Source organism: Triticum urartu, chromosome 3 (assembly GCF_003073215.2).
Source record: "Triticum urartu cultivar G1812 chromosome 3, Tu2.1, whole genome shotgun sequence".
NCBI lineage: Eukaryota > Viridiplantae > Streptophyta > Magnoliopsida > Poales > Poaceae > Triticum > Triticum urartu.
Genome location: NC_053024.1, coordinates 588,943,381 through 588,953,850, shown reverse-complemented (window position 1 = coordinate 588,953,850; position 10,470 = coordinate 588,943,381).

Genomic DNA, 10,470 nt, shown 5'->3' with positions numbered 1-10,470 from the left:
CCTGTTCTCCCTGCAGAACAAGACGTTATGAACACTTGGCAGGCACGTACCGATGACTACTCCCTCGTTCAGTGCGGCATGCTTTACAGCCTAGAGCCGGGGCTCCAAAAGCGTTTTGAGAGACATGGAGCATATGAGATGTTCGAAGAGCTGAAAATGGTTTCCAAGCTCATGCCCGGGTCGAGAGATATGAAGTCTCCGACAAATTCTTCAGCTGTAAGATGGAGGAAAATAGTTCTGTCAGTGAGCACATACTCACTATGTCTGGGTTACATAACCGCTTGACTCAGCTGGGAGTTAATCTCCCGGATGATGCGGTCATTGACAGAATCCTCCAGTCGCTTCCACCGAGCTACAAGAGCTTTGTGATGAACTTCAATATGCAGGGGATGGAGAAGACCATTCCTGAAGTATTTTCTATGCTGAAATCAGCAGAGGTAGAAGTCAAGAAGGAACATCAAGTGTTGATGGTCAATAAAACCACTAAGTTCAAGAAGGGCAAGGGTAAAAAGAACTCCAAGAAGGACGGCAAGGGAGTTGCAGCACCCGGCAAGCAAGCTGCCGGGAAGAAGCCAAAGAATGGACCCAAGCCCGAGACTGAGTGCTTTTATTGCAAGGAAAGTGGTCACTGGAAGCGGAACTGCCCCAAATACTTAGCAGACAAGAAGGCCGGCAAAACAAAAGGTATATGTGATATACATGTAATTGATGTGTACCTTACCAGCACTCGTAGTAGCTCCTGGGTATTTGATACCGGTGCAGTTGCTCACATTTGTAACTCAAAGCAGGAGCTGCGGAATAAGCGGAGACTGGCGAAGGACGAGGTGACAATGCACGTCGGGAATGGTTCCAAGGTCGATGTGATCGCCGTCGGCACGCTGCCTCTACATTTACCTACGGGATTAGTTTTAAACCTCAATAATTGTTATTTAGTGCCAGCTTTGAGCATGAACATTGTATCGGGATCTCGTTTAATTCGAGATGGCTACTCATTTAAATCTGAGAATAATGGTTGTTCCATTTATATGAGAGATATGTTTTATGGTCATGCTCCTATGGTAAATGGTTTATTCTTAATGAATCTCGAGCGTATTGCTACACATATTCATAGTGTGAGTACCAAAAGATGTAAGGCTGATAATGATAGTCCCACATACTTGTGGCACTGCCGCCTTGGTCACATAGGTGTCAAACGCATGAAGAAGCTCCATGCAGATGGACTTTTAGAGTCTCTTGATTATGAATCATTTGACACGTGCGAACCATGCCTCATGGGTAAAATGACCAAGACTCCGTTCTCAGAAACAATGGAGCGAGCAACCAACTTATTGGAAATCATACATACTGATGTGTGCGGTCCAATGAGTGTTGAGGCTCGCGGTGGCTATCGTTATGTTCTCACCCTCACTGATGACTTGAGTAGATATGGGTATGTCTACTTAATGAAACACAAGTCTGAAACCTTTGAAAAGTTCAAGGAATTTCAGAGTGAGGTTGAGAATCAACGTGACAGGAAAATCAAGTTCCTACGATCAGATCGAGGAGGAGAATACTTGAGTCACGAGTTTGGCACACACTTAAGAAAATGTGGAATAGTTTCACAACTCACGCCGCCTGGAACACCTCAGCGTAATGGTGTGTCCGAACGTCGTAATCGCACTCTATTAGATATGGTGCGATCTATGATGTCTCTTGCCGATTTACCGCTATCCTTTTGGGGGTATGCTTTAGAGACTGCCGCATTCACTTTAAATAGGGCTCCGTCGAAATCCGTTGAGACGACACCGTTTGAATTATGGTTTGGCAAGAAACCTAAGTTGTCGTTTCTGAAAGTTTGGGGATGTGATGCTTATGTCATGAAACTTCAACCTGAAAAGCTCGAACCCAAGTCAGAAAAATGCGTCTTCATAGGATACCCTAAAGAAACTACTGGGTATACCTTCTACCTCAGATCCGAAGGCAAGATCTTTGTTGCCAAGAATGGGTCCTTTCTAGAGAAAGAGTTTCTCTCGAAAGAAGTAAGTGGAAGGAAAGTAGAACTTGATGAAGTATTACCTCTTGAACCGGAAAATGGCGCAGCTCAAGAAAATGTTCCTGAGGTGCCAGCACCGACTAGAGAGGAGGTTAATGATGATGATCAAGATACTTCTGATCAAGCTCCTACTGAAATTCGAAGGTCCACAAGGACACGTTCCGCACCAGAGTGGTACGGCAACCCTGTCTTGGAAATCATGTTGTTAGACAACGGTGAACCTTCAAACTATGAAGAAGCGATGGCGGGCCCGGATTCCGACAAATGGCTAGAAGCCATGAAATCCGAGATAGGATCCATGTATGAAAACAAAGGATGGACTTTGACTGACTTGCCCGTTGAACGGCGAGCCATAGAAAATAAATGGATCTTTAAGAAGAAGACAGACGCGGATGGTAATGTGACCATCTATAAAGCTCGGCTTGTCGCTAAGGGTTATCGACAAGTTCAAGGGGTTGACTACGATGAGACTTTCTCACCGGTAGCGAAGCTGAAGTCCGTCCGAATCATGTTAGCGATTGCCGCATTCTATGATTATGAAATATGGCAAATGGACGTCAAAACGGCATTCCTTAATGGTTTCCTTAAGGAAGAATTGTATATGATGCAGCCGGAAGGTTTTGTCGATCCTAAGAATGCTGACAAGGTGTGCAAGCTCCAACGCTCGATTTATGGGCTGGTGCAAGCATCTCGGAGTTGGAACATTCACTTTGATGAGATGATCAAAGCGTTTGGGTTTACGCAGACTTATGGAGAAGCCTGCGTTTACAAGAAAGTGAGTGGGAGCTCTGTAGCATTTCTCATATTATATGTAGATGACATACTTTTGATGGGAAATGATATAGAACTCTTGGACAGCATTAAGGCCTACTTGAATAAAAGTTTTTCAATGAAGGACCTTGGAGAAGCTGCTTATATATTAGGCATCAAGATCTATAGAGATAGATCGAGACGCCTCATAGGTCTTTCACAAAGCACATACCTTGATAAGATATTGAAGAAGTTCAATATGGATCATTCTAAGAAGGGGTTCTTACCTGTGTTACAAGGTGTGAAATTAAGCTCAGCTCAATGTCCGACCACGGCAGAAGATATAGAAGAGATGAGTGTCATCCCTATGCCTCGGCCATAGGGTCTATTATGTATGCCATGCTGTGTACCAGACCTGATGTAAACCTTGCCGTAAGTTTGGTAGGAAGGTACCAAAGTAATCCCGGCAAGGAACACTGGACAGCGGTCAAGAATATCCTGAAGTACCTGAAAAGGACTAAGGAAATGTTTCTCGTTTATGGAGGTGACGAAGAGCTCGTCGTAAAGGGTTACGTCGACACTAGCTTCGACACAGATCTGGATGACTCTAAGTCACAGACCGGATACGTGTATATTTTGAATGGTGGGGCAGTAAGCTGGTGCAGTTGCAAGCAGAGCGTCATGGCGGGATCTACATGTGAAGCGGAGTACATGGAAGCCTCGGAGGCAGCACATGAAGCAATATGGGTGAAGGAATTCATCACCGACCTAGGAGTCATACCCAATGCGTCGGGGCCGATCAAGCTCTTCTGTGACAACACTGGAGCTATTGCTCTTGCCAAGGAGCCCAGGTTTCACAAGAAGACAAGGCACATCAAGCGTCGCTTCAACTCCATTCGTGAAAATGTTCAAGATGGAGACATAGAGATTTGTAAAGTACATACGGACCTGAATGTAGCAGATCCGTTGACTAAACCTCTCCCTAGGGCAAAACATGATCAACACCAGAATTCCATGGGTGTTCGATTCATCACAATGTAACTAGATTATTGACTCTAGTGCAAGTGGGAGACTGTTGGAAATATGCCCTAGAGGCAATAATAAAAGCATTATTATTATATTTCCTTGTTCATGATAATTGTCTTTATTCATGCTATAATTGTATTATCCGGAAATCATAATACATGTGTGAATAATAGACGCCAACATGTCCCTAGTAAGCCTCTAGTTGACTAGCTCGTTGATCAACAGATAGTCATGGTTTCCTGACTATGGACATTGGATGTCGTTGATAACGAGATCACATCATTAGGAGAATGATGTGATGGACAAGACCCAATCCTAAACATAGCATGAGATCGTATAGTTCGTTTGCTAGAGTTTTCCAATGTCAAGTATCTTTTCCTTAGACCATGAGATCGTGTAACTCCCGGATACCGTAGGAGTGCTTTGGGTATACCAAACGTTACAACGTAACTGGGTGACTATAAAGGTATACTACGGGTATCTCCGAAAGTGTCTGTTGGGTTGACATGGATCAAGACTGGGATTTGTCACTCCGCATGACGGAGAGGTGTCACTGGGCCCACTCGGTAATGCATCATCATAATGAGCTCAGAGTGACCAAGTGTCTGGTCACGGGATCATGCATTACGGTACGAGTAAAGTGACTTGCCGGTAACGAGGTTGAACGAGGTATTGGGATACCGACGATCGGATCTCGGGCAAGTAACATACCGATTGACAAAGGGAATTGTATACGGGGTTGATTGAATCCTCGACATCGTGGTTCATCCGATGAGATCATCGTGGAGCATGTTGGAGCCAACATGGGTATCCAGATCCCGCTGTTGGTTATTGACCGGAGAGCGATCTCGGTCATGTCTACATGTCTCCCGAACCCGTAGGGTCTACACACTTAAGGTTCGGTAACGCTAGGGTTGTGAAGATATGTATATGCAGTAACCCGAATGTTGTTCGGAGTCCCGGATGAGATCCCGGACGTCACGAGGAGTTCCAGAATGGTCCGGAGGTAAAGAATTATATATAGGAAGTGCTATTTCAGCCATCGGGACAAGTTTCGGGGTTATCGGTATTGTACCGGGACCACCGGAGGGGTCCCGGGGGCCCACTGGGTGGGGCCACCTGTCCCGGGGGGCCACATGGGCTGTAGGGGGTGCGACTTGGCCTGGATGGGCCAAGGGCACCAGCCCCAAAAGCCCATGCGCCTAGGGTTCCACTAAAGGGAAGAGTCCAAATGGTGGAAGGCACCTCTAGGTGCCTTGGGGGGAGGGAAACCTCCCCTTGGCTGCCGCACCTAGGAGATTGGATCTCCTAGGCTGGCGCACCACCCCCCTTGGCCCTCCTATATATAGTGGGGGAGAGGAGGGACTTGACACACCAGCCCCTGGCGCCTCCCTCTCTCCCCGTTACGTCTCTCTCTCGTAGTATAGGCGAAGCCCTGCTACTGTGACGCCCTGCATCCACCACCACGCCGTCGTGCTGCTGGATCTTCATCAACCTCTCCTTCCCCCTTGCTGGATCAAGAAGGAGGAGACGTCTCCCGTCCCGTACGTGTGTTGAACGCGGAGGTGCCGTCCGTTCGGCGCTTGGTCATCGGTGATTTGGATCACGTCGTGTTCGACTACATCATCACCGTTCTTTGAACGCTTCCGCACGCGATCTACAAAGGTATGTAGATGCATCCGATGACTCGTTGCTAGATGAACTCCTAGATGGATCTTGGTGAAACGAGTAGGAAATTTTTTATTTTCTGCAACGTTCCCCAACAGGCGCCCCACTTCCCTAGTCCAATTCGGACCAGACCAAGGGGAGGGGTGCGGCCACCCTTGAGGCCCTTTTTCTTCTTTCCCGTATGGCCCCATAAGGCCCAATACGTATTCCCGTAACTCTTCGGTACTCCGAAAAATACCCGAATCACTCGGAACCTTTCCGATGTCCGAATATAGTCGTCCAATATATCGATCTTTACGTCTCGACCGTTTCGAGACTCCTCGTCATGTCCCCGATCTCATCCGGGACTCCGAACTCCTTCGGTACATCAAAACTCATAAACTCATAATATAACTGTCATTGAAACCTTAAGCGTGCGGACCCTACGGGTTCGAGAACAATGTAGACAGGACCGAGACACGTCTCCAGTCAATAACCAATAGCGGAACCTGGATGATCATATTGGCTCCCACATATTCTACGAAGATCTTTATCGGTCAGATCGCATAACAACATACGTTGTTCCCTTTGTCATCGGTATGTTACTTGCCCGAGATTCGATCGTCGGTATCTTAATACCTAGTTCAATCTCGTTATCGGCAAGTCTCTTTACTCGTTCCGTAATACATCATCTCACAACTAACTCATTAGTTGCAATGCTTGCAAGGCTTATGTGATGTGCATTACCAAGAGGGCCCAGAGATACCTCTCCGACAATCGGAGTGACAAATCCTAATCTCGAAATACGCCAACCCAACATGTACCTTTGGAGACACCTGTAGAGCTCCTTTATAATCACCCAGTTACGTTGTGACGTTTGGTAGCACACAAAGTGTTCCTCCGGCAAACGGGAGTTGCATAATCTCATAGTCATAGGAACATGTATAAGTCATGAAGAAAGCAATAGCAACATACTAAACGATCGGGTGCTAAGCTAATGGAATGGGTCATGTCAATCACATCATTCTCCTAATGATGTGATCCCGTTAATCAAATAACAACTCTTTTGTTTATGGTTAGGAAACATAACCATCTTCGATTAACGAGCTAGTCAAGTAGAGGCATACTAGTGACACTCTATTTGTTTATGTATTCACACATGTATTGTGTTTCCGGTTAATACAATTCTAGCATGAATAATAAACATTTATCATGATATAAGGAAATAAATAATAACTTTATTATCGCTTCTAGGGCATATTTCCTTCATGATGGTAGCAATTACACGGACTGGGTCCGTAACTTGAGGATTATCCTCATTGCTGCACAGAAGAATTACGTCCTGGAAGCACCGCTAAGTGCCAAGCCTGTTGCAGGAGCAACACCAGATGTTATGAATGTCTGGCAGAGCAAAGCTGATGACTACTCGATAGTTCAGTGTGCCATGCTTTACGGCTTAGAACCGGGTCTTCAACGATGTTTTGAACGTCATGGAGCATATGAGATGTTTCAGGAGTTGAAGTTAATATTTCAAGCAAATGCCCGGATTGAGAGATATGAAGTCTCCAATAAGTTCTATAGCTGCAAGATGGGGGAGAATAGTTCTGTCAGTGAACATATACTCAAAATGTCTGGGTATCATAATCACTTGACTCAACTGGGAGTTAATCTTCCTGTTGATAGTGTTATTGACAGAGTTCTTCAATCACTGCCACCAAGCTACAAGAGCTTCGTGATGAACTACAACATGCAAGGGATGGATAAGACGATTCCCGAGCTCTTCGCAATGCTAAAGGCTGCGGAGGTAGAAATCAAGAAGGAGCATCAAGTGTTGATGGTCAATAAGACCGCTAGTTTCAAGAAAAAGGGCAAAGGGAAGAAGAAGGGGAACTTTAAGAAGAACAACAAACAAGTTGCTGCTCAGGAGAATAAACCCAAATCTGGACCTAAGCCTGAAACTGAGTGCTTCTACTGCAAGCAGACTGGACACTGGAAACGAAACTGCCCCAAGTATTTGGCGGATAAGAAGGATGGCAAGGTGAACAAAGGTATATGTGATATACATGTTATTGATGTGTACCTTACTAGAGCTCGCAGTAGCACCTGGGTATTTGATACTGGTTCTATTGCTAATATTTGCAACTCGAAACAGGGACTACGGATTAAGCGAACACTGGAAAAGGACGAGGTGACGATGCGCGTGGGAAATGATTCCAAAGTCGATGTGATCGCGGTCGGCACGCTACCTCTACATCTACCTTCAGGATTAGTTTTAGACCTAAATAATTGTTATTTGGTGCCAGCGTTGAGTATGAACATTATATCTGGATCTTGTTTGATGCGAGACGGTTATTCATTTAAATCAGAGAATAATGGTTGTTCTATTTATATGAGTAATATCTTTTATGGTCATAAACCCTTGAAGAGTGGTCTATTTTTGATGAATCTCGATAGTAGTGATACACATATTCATAATGTTGAAGCCAAAAGATGCAGAGTTGATAATGATAGTGCAACTTATTTGTGGCACTGCCGTTTAGGTCATATCGGTGTAAAGCACATGAAGAAACTCCATACTGATGGACTTTTGGAATCACTTGGTACTTATGAACCGTGCCTCATGGGCAAGATGACCAAAACGCCGTTCTCCGGTACTATGGAGAGAGCAACGGATTTGTTGGAAATCATACATACAGATGTATATGGTCCGATGAATGTTGAGGCTCGTGGCGGATATCGTTATTTTCTCACCTTCACAGATGATTTAAGAAGATATGGGTATATCTACTTAATGAAACATAAATCTGAAACATTTGAAAAGTTCAAAGAGTTTCAGAGTGAAGTTGAAAATCATCGTAACAAGAAAATAAAATTTCTACAATCTGATCGTGGAGGAGAATATTTGAGTTACGAGTTTGGTCTACATTTGAAACAAAGCGGAATAGTTTCGCAACTCACGCCACCCGGAACACCACAGCGTAATGGTGTGTCCGAATGTCGTAATCGTACCTTACTAGATATGGTGCGATCTATGATGTCTTTTACTGATTTACCGCTATTGTTTTGGGGTTATGCTTTAGAGACAGCCGCATTCACGTTAAATAGGGCACCATCGAAATCCGTTGAGACGACGCCTTATGAACTGTGGTTTGGCAAGAAACCAAAGTTGTCGTTTCTTAAAGTTTGGGGCTGCGATGCTTATGTGAAAAGCTTCAACCTGATAAGCTCGAACCCAAATCGGAGAAATGTGTCTTCATAGGATACCCAAAGGAGACTGTTGGGTACACCTTCTATCACAGATCCGAAGGCAAGACATTCGTTGCCAAGAATGGATCCTTTCTAGAGAAGGAGTTTCTCTCGAAAGAAGTGAGTGGGAGGAAAGTAGAACTTGATGAGGTAACTGTACCTGCTCCCTTATTGGAAAGTAGTTCGTCACAGAAACCGGTTTCTGTGACACCTACACCAATTAGTGAGGAAGTTAATGATGATGATCATGGAACTTCAGATCAAGTTATTACTGAACCCCGTAGATCAACCGGAGTAAGATCCGCACCAGAGTGGTATGGTAATCCTGTTCTGGAAGTCATGCTACTAGATCATGATGAACCTACGAACTATGAAGAAGCGATGGTGAGCCCAGATTCCGCAAAATGGCTAGAAGCCATGAAATCTAAGATGTGATCCATGTATGAGAACAAAGTGTGGACTTTGGTTGATTTGCCCGTTGATCGGCAAGCAATTGAGAATAAATGGATCTTCAAGAAGAAGACCGACGTTGACGGTAATGTTACTGTCTACAAAGCTTGACTTATTGCAAAAGGTTTTCGACAAGTTCAAGGGATTGACTACGATGAGACCTTCTCACCCGTAGCGATGCTTAAGTCTGTCCGAATCATGTTAGCGATTGCCGCATTTCATGATTATGAAATTTGGCAGATGGATGTCAAAACTGCATTTCTGAATGGATTTCTGGAAGAAGAGTTGTATATGATGCAACCGGAAGGTTTTGTCGATCTAAAGGGAGCTAACAAAGTGTGCAAGCTCCAACGATCCATTTATGGACTGGTGCAAGCCTCTCGGAGTTGGAATAAACGCTTTGATAGTGTGATCAAAGCATTTGGTTTTGTACAGACTTTTGGAGAAGTCTGTATTTACAAGAAAGTGAGTGGGAGCTTTGTAGCATTTCTGATATTATATGTGGATGACATATTACTAATTGGAAATGATATAGAATTTCTGGATAGCATAAAGGGATACTTGAATAAGAGTTTTTCTATGAAAGACCTCGGTGAAGCTGCTTACATATTGGGCATCAAGATCTATAGAGATAGATCAAGACGCTTAATTGGACTTTCACAAAGCACATACCTTAACAAAGTTTTGAAAAGGTTCAAAATGGATCAAGCAAAGAAAGGGTTCTTGCCTGTGTTACAAGGTGTGAAGTTGAGTAAGACTCAATGCCCGACCACTGCAGAAGATAGAGAGAAGATGAAAGATGTTCCCTATGCTTCAGCCATAGGCTCTATCATGTATGCAATGCTGTGTACCAGACCTGATGTGTGCCTTGCTATAAGTCTAGCAGGGAGGTACCAAAGTAATCCAGGAGTGGATCACTGGACAGCGGTCAAGAACATCCTGAAATACCTGAAAAGGACTAAGGATATGTTTCTCGTTTATGGAGGTGACAAAGAGCTCATCGTAAATGGTTACATTGATGCAAGCTTTGACACTGATCTGAACGATTCTAAATTGCAAACCGGATACGTGTTTATATTAAACGGTGGAGCTGTCAGTTGGTGCAGTTCTAAACAAAGCGTCGTGGCGGGATCTACGTGTGAAGCGGAGTATATAGCTGCTTCAGAAGCAGCAAATGAAGGAGTCTGGATGAAGGAGTTCATATCCGATCTAGGTGTCATACCTAGTGCATCGGGTCCAATGAAAATCTTTTGTGACAATACTGGTGCAATTGCCTTGGCAAAGGAATCCAGATTTCACAAGAGAACCAAGCACATCAA